The 17,443-nt window shown below is 38.1% G+C and overlaps 2 protein-coding genes across 3 annotated transcripts in view; one reads left to right on the top strand and one right to left on the bottom strand.

The window, feature by feature from the left end:
- Positions 1–17,443, top strand: part of LOC125138419 (butyrophilin subfamily 1 member A1-like) — a 262,663-nt gene that overhangs the window by 101,977 nt on the left and 143,243 nt on the right. The window lies entirely within an intron of this gene.
- Positions 1–17,443, bottom strand: part of LOC113656963 — a 67,043-nt gene that overhangs the window by 19,994 nt on the left and 29,606 nt on the right. Inside the window, exon 1 of one of the 2 annotated variants that reach the window (XM_047814265.1) lies at positions 15,709–15,977. The exons of the other annotated variant lie outside the window; for it this stretch is intronic. The gene's annotated coding sequence lies outside the window, so the exon portion shown is untranslated. Of the gene's footprint in view, positions 1–15,708; positions 15,978–17,443 lie in introns of those variants that run through there. 2 annotated transcript variants of the gene reach the window in all.

A 17,443-nucleotide genomic window follows, 5' to 3' on the forward strand; every position in this document is an offset into this window, starting at 1 on the left:
ACAGGAGAAGCAACATGTAGGTAAGAATGAACTCTGTGCTTTTAAATTATGTAATGATTATATAATTGAATTAAATCATAAAAGTAACTGGGAGGCTGTTACACTGTATGGGCCTCTTTGACAGAGACACAGTTTAACATGGTGAAGGTCCACAGGAAGATGCAGTAAACAGACAGAAGGCAGAAACATTCTCATGTACATTTTAGTTAATGCAAAAAAAACCTACTGAAAACTAATTAAGGAATGTGTTTTTGGTCATTTAAATATAGTTCTACTTTATTGGGTTGTATTTTTGGTCTGCAGTAGACATGTTTATATATTAATTATTTTATTGTTGTGTTCATAAGAACTTTTAAAGAAGAAGATGTTTAGAGGTAAGAAATATTTTGACTTTAATGTGATAAAAGCAGAGTCTTTCCTGTGTGTGATTTATCAGAAATGTGATCAATAAGTGTTATTTACTTACCCCCAACACTCCCCTGCCAACACACACCAACACATATAATATAATCTTTCTCTCAAACAGCTTTTCTCACATCAGCATTACTGAATGAACAATTAGCATCATTCTCTGAATGAATAGTGAGTTTTGTTTTGTGAAAATTGTCTGTGTTTCTCTCAGTGGATGTGACTCTGGATCCTGATTCAGCTCATCCTCAACTTATTGTGTCTGCTGATAGAAAACGAGTGACCCATGTAGACACACCACAAACTGATTCACCACAAAGGTTTAAATATACCTGTGTTCTGGGAAAGCAGAGTTTCTCTACAGGGAGATTTTATTATGAGGTGCAGGTCAGTGGGAAAACTGACTGGAAATTAGGAGTCGTGAAAGAGAACATTAACAGGAAGGGGTGGATTACAAGGTGTCCTCAGAATGGATATTGGACTGTGGTATTGAGTAATAGGAATAAGTGTGAGGCTCGTGCTGATCCCCCTGTCCCCCTCACACTGACAGAGAAGGTGGAGGTTGTGGGGGTGTTTGTGGATTATGAGGAGGGTCTGGTCTCCTTTTATGATGTAAAGTCCAAATCTCATATCCACTCTTTCACTGGTCAGTCTTTCACTGAGAAACTTTATCCATATTTTGGTCCTTGTGATAATAAAGGAGGTCAAAATTCAGCACCACTGATCATCTCTGCTGTTAATGAATAAATATCTGTTTTGTATTTTATAATTTTTTTGTAATGTTTTATTATCTTTTTCCACAAATGGCTATAATGATACATTCAAATGTACAGCATGATTACAGACTACATAACTACAATAAATTATCTAAAGCTTAAACATGTACTGTAGATTGTAACAGGATATCAGGTAGTATGTTGTCTTTGGTACTATTTAACAGTTAACATGTTTACACTCTACTGAAATCAATTATTTTCCTTTATTGACGATAGCTCAGGGAAGCTACCCAGTGATATTGATGGAGAGTTATGATAACTCAGGAGGGATTAATCTAGTGTGTGAGTCCAGAGGCTGGAACCCTGAACCTGATGTTCTGTGGCTGGACAGAGAAGGAGTCACTCTGACTGCTGAAGATACACAGATACACAGAGACACTGAGGGCTTCAATCTGAAAAGCCGCATCTCTGTTTATGATTATAGCGACTCTAACAGGTTTTACTGCAGACTTCAGCAACATCATCACATGATGGAGACAGAAATTATCATCAATAGTAAGTGTCTGTGAACATAAAACTTTTACACTTAATTTGGATTGTTACATTCTACTGTAATCATTACTGCAGGTTTTTTTTTTTTGCGCTTTTTATGACATCTGTTAGTGATTTGGTTTGTGACTAATGTGTCATTTAAAGATTTTTTATACTGCTGAATGTTTTGTATGAAGAAGATACAGGTGTTTTTTTTTTTGTTTGTTTGTTTTTATTCTCTTCCTTTTTTGCACCATTTGTAAATATGAATATAGACAATAATTTGGAGGACTTCAGCAAAGAGAGTCATTTATTGTCTCTGGATCTGTCACGACCCTGACAGGGAAAATATACTTACAGAAGATGAATAAAGGAATGAAATGATTCACATCCTTAAAGTTCTCTTTAGGGATTAGTACTGGGGATCAGTATGGTCCTACTGCCACTGACTAGCACAAAGCCCATTCGGTACATTATGCATTGTTTGGGAGAACTGTCACTTAGAAATGAATCATAAAAGCAAGAAAGATTGTAATGGAGAAATAAAGAAAAAATGGAAAATCACTACATTGAAAGAATATAAAGTGTAATTTAATGTATTCATATTGTATACTTATATTGTAAAATAAATATTACGAATAAAGATATATATGCAATAAACCCTCTGAAATTCTTCAGCGCTTCAACAGTTCACAAAACTCTGATTTTAAAGTCTCAGTTAGGTCACCATTTACCTGTCCAGGTGTGTGTTGAGCAGGAATAAGGGAAAAGTCACTCTGGTCTCTCTCATGTGAATGCAGGCTGTCTGAGAGGAAGATAATGGAGATGACCTAGAACAGGCCAGTGGAGGTCACTGTGACTGACATACTGGCTGTAGTTCACTCCAATTGCATCTGTGTGGAAGCTGCTAAGCTGAAGGGGCTGAGTCACTGTACAACCTTAATTAGAGTGACTTAACAACTAAACACTGTGTTTGGGAACAACGACTAAGAAATTTTAGTAATAAACTGACAAAATTTTCACACAGTGACAAACCTCACAGCTTTCCTGCAGTGCTGTTAAGTTTTTCTAGAGAGTTCTGTGATTCATTATCTCACTTTGTGGTACAACTGAATAATGTGAAAAATGCATGACTCATACTAACCTGCTATACTGGGTGCACAGCTATGTTGCAATCTTCAAGTGTATAGTATTTTTCACGTTGTCCTAATAGAAAAATAAACTCTATGACCAGAGCTGTTCTGTGCTAATTACCTAGCTGTACACCTGAACACTGTAATTCTAGCCCTCGATTTTGTTCCATGTTGTGTCCTTTCCATGTTGTGTCCTTTTTGTTTTGATATGTGTTCTGAGTCATTATAGATATATTCTTAGTCTGCACTATTTTATAATACAGTATGCAAATATCAGCAGTGGACAGACAAATTAAACAGCCTGTAGGTTTGATTTTGATTTTGTTTATTATTCTGTGCTCCAGGAATAATAAACTAAATAAAGAAAATTATAATCTCACACAGACACAAATACGGTAGCATTTAACGCAGTATAACTAAATACAGCCGATTATTCAGTTTGTGTTTGTCCACCAGGTGGCGCTGTTGTATAAAGATCGTTATACTCACAAATTTCTATGTATCAAGAAATAAAAATAGCATGAAGATCATTCATGGCCTAAAAATCAGCAAAAAGGATTGTCAAATTAATGCAAACGTAAAATGTGTGTGTGTGTGTGTGTGTGTGTGTGTGTGTGTGTGTGTGTGTGTGTGTGTGTGTGTGTGTGTGTGTGTGTGTGTGTGTTTGATTATTTTATTGTTTAACTGGGTTTTGTGTGCTATTTTCTATTATTGCACTTGTCACCATGTGCCTTGTGTTTTCAATCTTGTTCTTTCCCACATTTTGTTGATTACCCAAATTTCATGTCCCTAGGTCAGGGTGGGAACATAGACTGACTGATCAATTAATATATTTGTCTTATGGTTTATGACCTTTTACCACTTCCACAGTCTGGTATAGTGTCCAAATCACTGCAGATGCTGAACCAGACTGTGGAAGTGGTAAAAGGTCATAAGCCATAAGACCATTTACCACTTCCACAGTCTGTTTCAGCATCTGCAGTGATTTGGACACTGCAGACGCTGAACCCAGCCAAGAGTCAATCTCCTCCACCTGGGGCAGACTCTCCACCACATGCATCATGTCATGAAGCAGTCATTTGTGTACTCGTATTGCACTGGATTAATAAATATAATGTTGAAATATATTTTTTTAATAATATAAAGATAATTATAACGCTGAACTGTCTGGATGTTCCAGTAGATGCAGAAGAACGCTACAGTTAGTCCAGAATCTTATCTACCAGCTCCCAGACACACTTTTAATTCATTATAACACACTACTATTGACCTATAAAGTACTAAATGACCTTGTGCCAGACCTCTGTTATTTTTGTTGTTGTTTTTTTTATGATCCACCACAATATTGAAGGCTACATGAGGGAACAGAGCTTCTCTTCCAAAACCCTGGAGTTCTGGTGTTCAGGATTCAGACACAGTCTCTTTATTTAAGTTTAGGCTGAAAACACATTTGTTTAGTGAAGCTTTTCTGAATTTTTTTTCTAGGTAAAGGAACAGATCTGAGGTGTAAATGGGTATAAGAGTGTTTTGGTGAACTGGGGTGTTTAGATGTTAGACACATTCACTGTTAGGTTTGTTGGCTTTCTTTCTTTCTTTTTTCGAGGCAAGATGAAAGCCTGTTTCAATAACTCTGAGTTGACAAACCCTGAAATGGGAAACACTGACTTTTTGGTTACAGAACACTGAAATGAGTTAGTTTTATCAACTCTAAATTGACTGACTCTGAGTTAAGTGTGTGCACCACAACTATAAAAAGCCATTATCAATGGAGCGCAGATATAACAAGTCACCATGGCAACAGCGTCAGACAAAAAGAGGCCTGCATATTTCTCACAAACAGAACTGTTTATGAAAATGCAGAAATGCGTAAGTTTACATTTTAATTACTTTTATACAGTGTTGGGTGTAATTAATTATTAAGTAATCTAAATACTGTTGTTTAAATAAAAACTATAAAACAATTCTTATAAAACAATAGTGGATTTAACATCAAATTTTCAAAGGTATATTTTTAATGTAACCTCCCTCTAGTTACACACTTTGTTCAATTCAAGGATAATTCATGCAATTGTATATTGTTTATTTGAAAGCATTAGAAGTGCAGTTTCTTTTCTGGTTGAGGTTGATTTAGGATTCAGGAAGTAATTAATAAGTAAGTAGACCAATACTTTCTAGAGATAGTAATTATTATGTTAATCTAATTAGACTTGTTGAAGATGTAATTTGTAGTTAGTAATTAAGAACTATTTTAGAGGAAATTCCCGACTGTTATGATATCAGAGGCAAAACTGGAAGAACAGTATTTTATTGAACCTATTAATTTAATTTTCATGTATAGGTGCAATCCTGCAGGCATTAAAAGAATGTGGAAGCAGCATAAAATGAAATATAAAAACATAATTAATTAGGTAAGCCTTCAGCACATCATAGATGTAGGGTACCTGGCTTTACAAACATTTGACATATTAAATAACTAAATAGCATTCAGTGTCTAGCAGCGCAGCAGCATTTTTATCATGGGTCTAAATGTTCATTCTCATTTGATTTCTTAGCCAACAGATAGAAGGCAGAGGCTTGCAAAATGGGGGAAGTACCTGCACCACCACCTCTGACAAATGCAGAGGAGATGGTCCTGAGCCTGAATGCTGGAAGGCCAATGGCTGAGGGAATTCCTGGAGGAACGTCATCAGAGCCAGTCACTCCAGAAGATTTAAGTGCCTTCATAAAATGTAAGAGGTCTACCTACTGTATGTGTTATTTTTTATATAGACTTTTTGTGATTTTCCATTTATATTACTTCGGGATGGGTTTTTCATTGGTCTCTTGTAGCCTCCTGTCTCAACAGAACCTGAGGCAGTTGTAAGTAGCCTACTCAATACACCATACATTATGACAAATTGTATTATAAAGTGTTGTATTATAAAACTCTATGAAATGCTCATCTTCACAGGACGATGGGGATGAAGAAACTGTTTCTATTGCCACAGAGAGGCCTACAGAGGTAATGTTAATATCAAACAATCTATGATGTCTGCAAATCAAACAATCTACACATTCGCATTTCTTCACATTTTTATATGGAGTAGCCTATAGAATCTAAGTTTATATCTATAAATGGTCATTCTTATCTACCCTGAAAGGCAGATCTGGAAATCGAGATTTTGAAACAAAAGCTAATGGTGAGAGTCGTGTATGGTGATTAAACTTAACACCACTCCAGCACCATGACATGAAGGATATAAAATACATCAACACACACTTTAACAAAAATATTACCATAGATTCACAGTGTTATTAGAAGGCAGAAATACATCCAACACAATGTCTACCCATATTTCTTTTTTTAATGTTTGTTTTCTTTCCTTTTTTTCCTCAGCAATCCGTATAGGCCCCCAAAGTATACAGTCCATTCAAGCAGCTCCACTCAATGGAGGCACTGGACAATATATTACAACCCCCATGATGGTGTAAACAGTCCATAACGTTGAAGGATATCACGGTGTTGGTTACAGTAGCTGGTGAAGGGGTCCTTTTGTTGAAGCATTAATAGTTCGGTCCCAACACAACTAGTGAGGTAGTTAAGTCCAGATAAGTGACTGGCTTACTTCTCTACTACTGGCCTCCTGGAGGGTAAAAGGTTAACAACAACATAAAAAAAAAAAAAAATCAATCTTAATAAAACAGTTTTTAAAATAAATAAATAAATAAATAAATAAATTCAGTATACATTTTATGTACAGATTTTAATGAGAGATTTGTATATATTGCCAAATCAATTTAGGTCTCAATTTTTGTCTTTAAAAAGTAAAACTTGCCTTTTGAAATAATAACCAAGGTATTAAATCCCTTTTTTCATCCATTATTAAATACTGGAGAGATGATCAGTGGTGCTGAATTTTTACCTAATTTATTTAAACCTCCTTCATTTAGACTAGGACTGAAGTATGGATAGAGTTTCTCAGTGAAAGACTGACCAATGAATGAGTAGATATGAGATCTGGACTTTACATCATGAAAGGAGACCTGACCCTCAAACACCCCCACAACCTCCACCTTCTCTCTCAGTGTGAGGGGGACAGGGAGACCAGCACAAGCGTCCCTGTTTATTGATGTCACATTATTCCTAAATCCATCATAAATTAATAAAAGTTTAAATGACTGTATGAGACCTGCCAAAGACCTTTTAACATTAGAGCTGGAACACAAATAAGAAAATACACCAAACAGAGCCACCTATTTTTTAAATTAAAAATCTCAGTTCATTAATAATTGTATGCTTTCTATCAGTTAGCAATATTTATTATATAAGCCTCTGAAAAGTGCACTGAACTTTTAAAGGGAAAAAGGCAAAGATTTTTACAAATGACCATGCTCAGCTTTCCTCAACATTTCATTAAAATCCAGTAATAAAATATTTAATACATATTTCATAAGTACGTTAATATTATTCATCACTGTTGGTGAAATTCAACAGCAGTATAATGTAATCAGCAAAATTAATAATCACTGCATGATTTAATATTGTGTTTCTCTCAGTGGATGTGACTCTGGATCTTGATACAGCTTATCACAAATCTCCTCCTGTCTGCTGATGGAAAACAAGTGACACATGGAGACAAATGACAGAATTGCCCTAATGCATGACAGAGGTTTAATGTGTCCTTGGAAAGCAGAGTTTCTCCTCAGGGAGATTTTATTATGAGGTGCATGTATAAGGGAAAACTGACTGGCTTTACTGACTGACTTTAATTTGAAAAACTGACTTTAATTTGATCAATAAAATGTATAAAGTTCAGCTGCTGATGTCTGTGTAGATAAAAACAAACAAAACTCTGTTTCTGTTTAAAACTTCATCAAACACAAACACAATCAGATTCATATTTTATTTAGAAATAAAAATCTCAGGTTAAAATCTCTTTATAAGCACTAATAAGCAAATGTCTAAAAGGATGGACAGCAGAGGGAGCTTCATTAATATTCATAGTGTAACTGCTACCTGATTGGCCAGTGAAATGTTCTGACGTTTCATGTTGATGCACGTGACCGTTTTATGACGGCTGTGAAAAATCATCTTGAGGAGATCAAACTTTCCAGAGCAAGAAACAGGATTAACCAACCTGAAATATACAGTTTATACATTTTATTTTATTTTTCTGTTTGTAAAGACATATTGCTATGCTAAGTGATATCGAGCTCAGCGAGACATTATTAAAGCAAACGTTATCTTGGAGAAAGTCTACATGTATATATTTCTTCATGTATGAGTTCTGAATGTTTCTACTTTTTAGTCATTATGATTTATTTTATTGTGTGCAACATCATTCCTGAGCAATGTTTGCAGTGTGACAGAGCATTATCCTGCTGAAGGAGCCCACTGCACTTAGGGAATACTGCTGACATGAAATTTATAAAGATTGACAGGTTCTTACTGGCACCCGAACATAGTACCAACCAAAAAAAATAGAATTCTGCTAATGTAGTAAGTCAGGGGCACCGTTACACATTGGTATTAGTATTACATTATATTATACATTTATTATATAAGCTTTAATATTGTTACAGAGTTTCATTAAATTAAAGATGAACTTAAATGCCTTTTGAACTACAGTATGATCACTTATGATCATAGTTAAAAAATCACATTCCACAACCATATGTTATATTTTAGCTGTACAGTATATGTACTGTATATTCTGTTTTGCATAAATTACTGGGAACAGGAGATTTAATAACAACAATCATTTTTTAAGGCCATCGATTGCTAAACTATTTGAACTACACTTTGTGGAAATTACACAGTAAATGTTTAATGAATCTGTAGCTTAGTGCCACAGAATATAATAATTTACTAGGTAACATTTGTGAATATTTCATTAGCAGTTCTAATGTAGTTACGATTGTTTGTTTATTTGCATTTGGAGTTTTCTTCCAGACCTCATTAGTTATGAATGAAAGTAATCGATTTCACGAAGCATTTAACCTTTACATACCTTTATTTTACTTGCTTCTTTTCAGGGAGAAATGCTCTTTCTTCTCGAAGAGCGCTAACTGCTTTTCACTGCGTTCATCTTCTAAATGTCTCCATACACTGTTATTTAAACTGCACATGAAGTTTATTGTTCCTGCAGATTAATGTGAAAAAATTCAACCAGCATGCAAAATTAAGGTTTAATTAAATATTTAAGTCCTATAATAGGCTCCCAATATGACTGTTTCTGTAAAATGTACAAATGTTAATGTATTAATGCTACTAAAATACACCAGTCAGTGTAATCTCCTCTGGATGATTTAACATAAAACAGTCACATGCAGCAGCAGTGGACACACACACACACACCCACACACACACACACACACACACACACACACACACACACACACACACACACACACACACACACACACACACACACACACACACACACACACACACACACACACACACACAATGTGTCAACACAGAAGTGAGGAGTATAAATTGCTCACAGCTATTGCAATTTGGCCCTTGACAAATATATGACAAATACCGATAACAGGCAAACACAATCCATCTGCAGATGCCAACTAACATTTACATTTAGCAGACACCCTTATCCAGAGGGACTTACATTTTTATCTCATGCTGTCCGGACCTCTAGAGGAAGTTCATTCCACCACCTTGGTGCCAGAACAGAGAAGAGTCTTGTAGTATACTTGCCTCTTACCCTGAGAGATGGTGGAACCAGTCGAGCAGTGCTGGTAGATCGGAGGTTGTGGGGTGCAGTGTGAGGAATGATGAGGGAAGCTTTGAGGTAAGAGGGAGCTGGTCCATTTTTGGCTTTGTAGGCCAGCATCAGTGTTTTGAATCGGATGCGTGCAGCTACCGGAAGCCAGTGGAGGGATCGCAGCAGCGGGGCCCCTCACTGTGCTGAGTGTTTTGATATGTCACATGTCCATGTTGTACAAATTTTTGATTTTCACGTGACCTCATGTGACGTCACGTGACGTCATGTGACGTGACCAGAATACCCATGGGGCAGTTCCCCTCATTGTGCTGAGTGTTTTGATATGTCACATGTCCATGTTGTGCAAATTTTTGATTTCGCTTGTTTTGGGGGCGGGGCTACACGTGACGTCACGTGGTGTCGAGTGACGTCACCAGAATACACAATACTTTTGGCAAAAAGTGGCTACTGAGGGTTTGGACATTTCATGTCAATACTGCAGTCATTATGGGATTCTACTTATTATACTACATAGAACAGCACATGCAATTCTTAATGTTGGATGTATTGTGTGTGTGAGAGCTTAGAGGACTTTTCGGAATTCCCCATTCAAGTTATGGGATGTTCGATCGTCGACTACGGGAAAACCGAAAATTCCGTCAAAACTCCGGAATAAAAACTTCGTCCGGAGTAAGGTCCTAAAGAACCTGTCTGAGCTCAGTGTAAATCGCTCGAAAACTTGCCGAGTTATAAACCTCAAAATTTTATAATGGACGTCTATGGGAAAAAAGGCCACTTTGAGCTTCCGAATTCCGGAATTGGGAATTGGGAATTCCGGAATTCCGATCGCTTAGAAAAATATCCGAATTTGGTGCATGTGACTCGAAAGCCCTAGGCCGCATTTTTTTAAATAAATTTTTGTCTAATAATAATAATAATAATAATAATAATAATAATAATAATAATAATAATAAGCTTATAACGGAAATCAGAATGTTGGCTTCTACAAAGCCAACATAATGACAGAACCCTGACACATACACACACACACTGACAGACACACAATCACACACACAAACACACACACACACACACACACACACACACACACACACACACACACACACACACACACACACACACACACACACAGAGACCTGTGTTAGGTCCCTGGTTTCCACCCGTCCTTCTCCAGCTACAGACGTGACTGCTACCCCACTACACGTCTCCGATCATCACCTGGTATCCTTTACCATCACTCTACCTTTCCTACCTAAAACTTCCTCTGACCCCCTCGCTCTTACCCACTGCAACCTTCAGTCTGTCTCCCCTTCTTCTGTAGCTTCTGGCACTCTTTCTTCCCTTCCTGATCCTTAGTCTTTTCCCTCACTACCCTTGGACTCAGCCACAGATACTTTCACTATGGACTTTCTCTGCCCACTAAACCCAAGAAAACTTCTTGTTCTGCTCCTTGGCTTTCAGATGTGCTGCGCAACAATCGAAGAGAGCTAAGATCATCCGAGAGAATGTGGAAGAAATCACAACTCGATGCAGATCTTGATTCTTACCGAACACTCCTGGCCAAGTTCTCCTCAGATGTGACTTCTGCCATGACTTCCGTCCACAGGACGGATGACAGTTTGGCTGATCTTGCAGCATGTAGTTTCTTAGAGACATCCAAAAGGGATGTCTCTGTACATTGAGCCGCTTTAAATTCATTCAAGAATGTTTGAAAGAAATGAGAGAAGTGATACCGGTCTGTAGTTACTGATGTTTGATGGATCCAGAGCAGGTTTCTTTAGGATGGGAATAATTCTTGCTCTCTTGAAAGTAATTGGTACCTGACCAGATGCTCTGGATCTATTGACGATAGTGGTAATGAAGGGCAGAAAGTCTTGCGAGATGGTCTGGAGCATAGTGGAAGGGAGTGGATCCAATGGGCAGGTGGTAGGATTGCAGGACTGGATGAGTTGTAAAATCTCTTCTGCTGCTACAGTTGAGAACTGCGATAACGATGGAGTGGGGAATCCATACTCTGAGATGTAAGTGCAGTCTGGGCTGAAGTTAAGGTCCTGCAGATTTCCTCAATCTTCTCATTGTAGAAAGGAGCAAAGTCTTCTGCAGTCAGGGAGGATGAAGAAGGTGGAGCCGGGGGGTTGAGTAGAGAAGAGATGATGTTGTGGAGCTTCCGAGGTTTCTTGGGCCGAAGCTTCAAGCTTTTTCTTATCCTCCTTGACCTTTCAGCAGCGTTTGATACGGTCAACCACAAGACTCTTTTATCCACCCTCAGGAGTCTTCCGATTTGCAGATCAGCTTGGGAATGGTTTGCTTCCTACCTGGAAGGACGCTCATATCAGGTAACATGGAGGGGAGTGACATCTGCTCCGTGCAGACTCGCCACTGTTGTTCCACAGGGCTCAGAACTTGGTCCGCTTCTTTTCTCCCTGTATACTCACTCTCTTGGTGAAGTTATTTCCTCTCATGGGTTCTCCACGGAAAAGGTGGGGTCAATATGGTGCCAGTGTACCTTTCGGCATGCCGTCTACTCCAAACTTTTCAATTTGTTCAAAAATGGTTCCTTATCTCTGCCTTTTTATTGCAATTTTTAAGTATGCCTGTTAAGAGCTGCATAACTTATAATCAGCAGTTTTTGCTAGACATAGGAAACTGTGGATTCTATGGAAGTTTACACGAGTGTTTGCTCTACTCTACACCACTCTTCCTCGTTCCCTTTTTGGTCTGAAACATGGCTTCATCATTAGGAAACCTCGCAGAAAAGAAGGGAACTCGTGGAGGTGTCCTAGTGAGGATTAGGAGAGAATTTCATACTGTTCATCACCGACAGCTGTCGCTTTGCTGCTACTACAGACTTCTAGGCTTTTAGGCGACACGACGTTCGATAGATCTAAGGCATCGTTATCATCTGCCTTTTCTCCCAGCCTCAACTGGATACTGTTATGACTCAGCCTGGACTTTGGCCACGTGCAGTTGTTTTGTTTACGTTTCTCGTCAATTGTCAATTGTCTCTCTGTCACCACACCTGCTCCTCATTGTGTCATCATTGTCCTTTGTATTTAAGTGTGCCGCCTTGCCGATGGCAGCGCGGAATCTACTGTTGTCCTGTCCTGTCTTTAGTCCGTGTCGTGTTTCGTGTTCCTCTGTTGTTAAACCCTGTTTTGTTTTGCTATCCTGCGTTTGGGTCCGTTTCCTGCCCCACGTCATGACAGATACCCTGCTACACTGCGATCCCCAAGAATACGCATCTGAGCCTGAGGTGTAAATTCCTCTAGTATCCAACAGTAAAAACGTGCCTGCATACCACTACAACAGTCTACATCTAAACATTAAAATGGCTTTGATAAACGCCAGATCAGTATCGAATAAGTCTTTTATTCTGAACGATTTTTTTCTATCTCCCACCAATTGGACTTTTTATTTTAATAGGAAACATGGCTCGGAGCTGGTGAGATTTCTATCTTTGGTGAACTCTGTCCACCTGACTGCTGCTATTTTAACACCCCTAGATGCGATGGAAGATGAAGAGGAGGAGTCACTGTGGTTTTTAAAAAACACTTTCAACTTAGCACTGAGAAACAGTTAAGCACTATCTCTCATTTGAACTACAATGTGTTGAAATTACGTCGACTACTTCTCTGGTACGGTGTGCCTTGGTCTATAGCCCTCCCAGGCTGGACAAAGACATTACAGTGGACTTTGCAGACTTTTTGTCCCAGGCCATCTCTTCCCCAGGTGTTTTGTCTTTGTCTCTGATTGTCTCTGCTTTGTGATTGGTTCCTGTTTACTACATTTACTCTGTCTGTTCACTTCCCTGGTGTTGGTCGTTTTTGGTGTTTGGTGTATGCTGTTCTCTGCTCCTGCTCCTGTTCTCTGTTCCTGTTCCGTGTTCTGCCTTGTGTTGTCTGCCTGTTCATCTGTGTTTTGTTCATTAAATGGATAACTGCATTTGGATCTCCACTCGCCTTTTGTCTCACCGTGTCACATCGTGACAATGACATTATATGACCGTCTACTCATCCATGGTGACTTTAATATCCATGTCCTGACCCGGTAAGCCCTTGGTTACTGAGTTTAGCCGGGTCTGTGATTCGTTTGGCCTCGTTCAACAAGTTCAGGAGGCTACACATGTCCATGGCCATACTCTAGACCTTATTTTGTCCTCTGGTCTCTCTATTAACATTGAAGACATTGTATTTTCTGACCACAAACCAATTGTATTCAACACTACTCTGTTTTATGATCTACGTACTACAAAGACCTCAGGGTATCCTATGTGTTGTATATATTCTGAAACTGTAAATCTGTTTATCGACAGCTATCAAATGTCACAAACTCTTTACACTCAGTTACGGACTATTTTTGTTGAATAGATTTTTTTTTATGTTTTATATTTTTAATTCTTTTTTTTTAAATTTTTTTTAATGTTTTATGTTAACCATAACTTAACCATATTTCACTTGGAAGAACAGAACTTGAGCAAGTCTTTTTTGGCTGGTGGAGGACCAAAAGATGGCTCAGCAGCAGCCACACTCTTTTCATCTTTTCAAGATGTAGCCTATAGCCTACATTTTGCTGCCTGCAAAGACATAGTAACTTAAACGTACCGTATAACTCCCACAAGTGCATATAATTCGACACAACTACACAAGCATTGTTTATCCTTTTTTAACAGAATGGTAACGTTACTCTGTCAAGGTACAAAAATCTATTCAACAAAAATAGTTATGCAGTGAAGTATTTTTTCGCTCAGCCGAGCCTTCTCTGTTGCTGTGTGAGCAGCCTGTGTCAGTCACCTCTTTTACCCCCCGCCCCCCCACTCTTGAACGTCACTCACTCGTGCGGGCTGCGCTGCGGTCTCATGAGAAAACACAGCTTTTTGATAAACTTTTTCTTGTTCCCGAATACAAATATTTATAACAAATAAGTATTTGTTCGAAATAAGTATTAGTAAAACACACGCTATTTATGCCTTTCCGAATACCGTATTCGGGTTCAGCTCCACCCCTACTGGATAATTTACTTGAACTTTTTAACTCTTCCTGCACTTCCATTCTGGATACTGTAGCCCCTGTTATATTTAGATTTCCTAAATTTATTAAAATCTCAGCCATGGCTTGATGACTCTATCCGCCATCTCAGTCGCGATTGCCGGAAAGCTGAGAGGAAGCGGAAAAAAGATAATCTTACTGTCTTATTTAACATTTTTAACTTCTGCTTGGATAAATTTCAGAAGGCAGCAAAAGCAGCCAGAAACAATATTTTTCTTATGTTATCAGCAGTCATTGAAATTCTCCCAAAATTCTTTTTAGCACTATAAATTCAATTATTAATCCTAGTAACTTACTCAAGATTGAGCCATCAAATAATGTCTGTGAGGATTTTTTAAAATTCTTTCATGACAAAATTGATGTGATCCACTTCTCTTTTAGTGCATCTGACCCCTGGGAAATTTTGCCCTGTCCATCTAGAACACATGTCAAACTCAGGCCTAGCCCTAGCCAGTTTTAATGCACATTTGATATGATCTCACTATGAAACTAAACAGAGTGCAACACACTGAGTTAGAATACATGTTTTCTTTATGCACATTTTCTACTCCAAGGCACGAACTGTTAATAGTCAAAGTTGGATTTTCATTGAATCGTTGTTCCAAATCCTGTGTTTAAGCAAAAGTAAAGTTTGTTTCCATATGAAAAAGGTTGAACATTACAAATCAGTTGCAGTTCATTTTTCAATAAATATTCAGTTTGGCCCGTGACTTTATCTCAGTTTTATTCCCCTTTGAGTCTGGTTCCTCTCAAAGTTTCTTCCTTTACCATCTAAGGGAGTTTTTCCTCCCCACAGTCACCTGAGTCACCTCAGACTTGTTCATTGGGGATAAATACATACACATTTAAATCTATCTAATATTAATCTAGAACATTGTATTATATTAATCTTCATAATAACATTTTATTGTTATGTTTATGTTCTGTAAAGCTGCTTAGAGACAAAGTCTATTGTTAAAATGACTATAGAAATAAACTTGAATTGAGATAAAATCTGCACACTAAATGAATGTTTCTGTATTAAACATTGTATTAAACACTACTTACTGGTCCTCAGTCTGAACAACATGCATTGTGTGAGATGCATGAGGAAGAATCATAATGTTTCACTTTTGCTTTTTATTATTATAAATAAAGCTCTTTTACTTACAGAATTCACTGCAGAATCACGTCTGTCTCCCACAGAGATGCCGATTATTAAAACATCTTTAACCTCTCAAGCTGTCTTCTCCTTAAGCTGTCGAGGTTGACTGAGGACACTTTTTATCACTCTTCAAAACTTTTGCATCTTTAAGTGCAAGCAGAGCCCACATGCAGCAGGAGATAAAGTTTCTCTATCCTATCAGTGACTGTGTACCTCTTTTAACCACTCATCCGATTTATCTCAAATAAACTATAAGTCTGCAGGCATTTTTTCTAATAAGAAATCCCACCACACCCCAGCTTCCTTTTCCTCCATTTCCTCTTTATAAAACACACCCATGTTTGGAGAAAGAATGCTGTGTTTTATCAGATACAGAAACATTACAAGTCTCAGCCTAGACGTCTATAGATTCATCCTAGCTGGAATTTTGGTGCATTTTTGTTTTTGTGTGTATTTTTTTGTAAGTATACTGTGGGGGTAACATTAGTATACTGTAGGTGTCGGGACTCAGCCCGGACTTTGGCCACGTGCATTTGTTTATGTTCCTCGTCACGTGTCTGCCCCACCTTCGTCTGCTCTTCCCTGTCTCCACATCTGTTTCCCATTGTCATTATTCTGTCTATTTAACTGTGCCGCGTTGCCTTATGCAGCGAGGAATCTACTGTTGTCTTGTCCTGTCTCTAGTCCGTGTCGTGTTTCGTGTTCTTATGTTACTAAACCCTGTTTATTTTGCTATCCTGCGTTTGGGTCCGTTTTTATCCCACGTCCGTGACAGTAGGGGTAACATTAATATACTGTAGGGGTAACATTAATATACTGTAGGGGTAACATTAGTATACTGTGTGGGTAACATTAGTATACTGCAGAGGTAACATTAATATACTGTAGGGGTAACATTAATATACTGTAGGGGTAACATTAGTATACTGTAGAGGTAACATTAATATACTGTAGGGGTAACATTAGTATACTGTAGAGGTAACATTAATATACTGTATGGGTAACATTAGTATACTGTATGGGTAACATTAATATGCTGTATGGGTAACATTAATATGCTGTAGGGGTAACATTAGTATACTGTAGAGGTAACATTAATATACTGTATGGGTAACATTAGTATACTGTAGGGGTAACATTAGTATACTGTAGGGGTAACATTAATATACTGTAGGGGTAACATTAGTATACTGTGTGGGTAACATTAGTATACTGCAGAGGTAACATTAATATACTGTAGGGGTAACATTAGTATACTGTAGGGGTAACATTAGTACTGTGTACCGTAGCTGATCAGGATCACGCTGCGTATGGCATCCTCAGTGCTTAGATCCTCAGTGTTTTCTCTGTTTTTGTTAGTTTTTCCTGCACTTTGTCAAGAAAATCTGATCAGTTTCACCAGAGATCAACTGCTGAACATTCAGCAGTACACACCGCAAGACCTTCTACTGGTTTTCGATTATTCCGACATTTTGCTGAATCTTGTATTTGGAGGAGCGGCTGCGCTGTTTACCCGCTTCAGGACACGCAGATGGGGGAAGCGCGCCGGCGTGCTCATGAAACTCAGACAGCGCGGTTTAAGAACACCGCTGCCTAGCATCGATCTGGCGAATCTCCGCTCTCTATCCAACAAAACAGACGAACTCCTTCTGCTCACCCAGACAAATAAGGATTTTCCAAACTTTGCTGTTCTCTGCTTCACAGAAACCTGGCTGAACAACTTCATTCCAGACAGCGTATT

The sequence above is a fragment of the Tachysurus fulvidraco genome, chromosome 1 (assembly GCF_022655615.1).
Source record: "Tachysurus fulvidraco isolate hzauxx_2018 chromosome 1, HZAU_PFXX_2.0, whole genome shotgun sequence".
NCBI classification, from domain to species: Eukaryota; Metazoa; Chordata; class Actinopteri; order Siluriformes; family Bagridae; genus Tachysurus; species Tachysurus fulvidraco.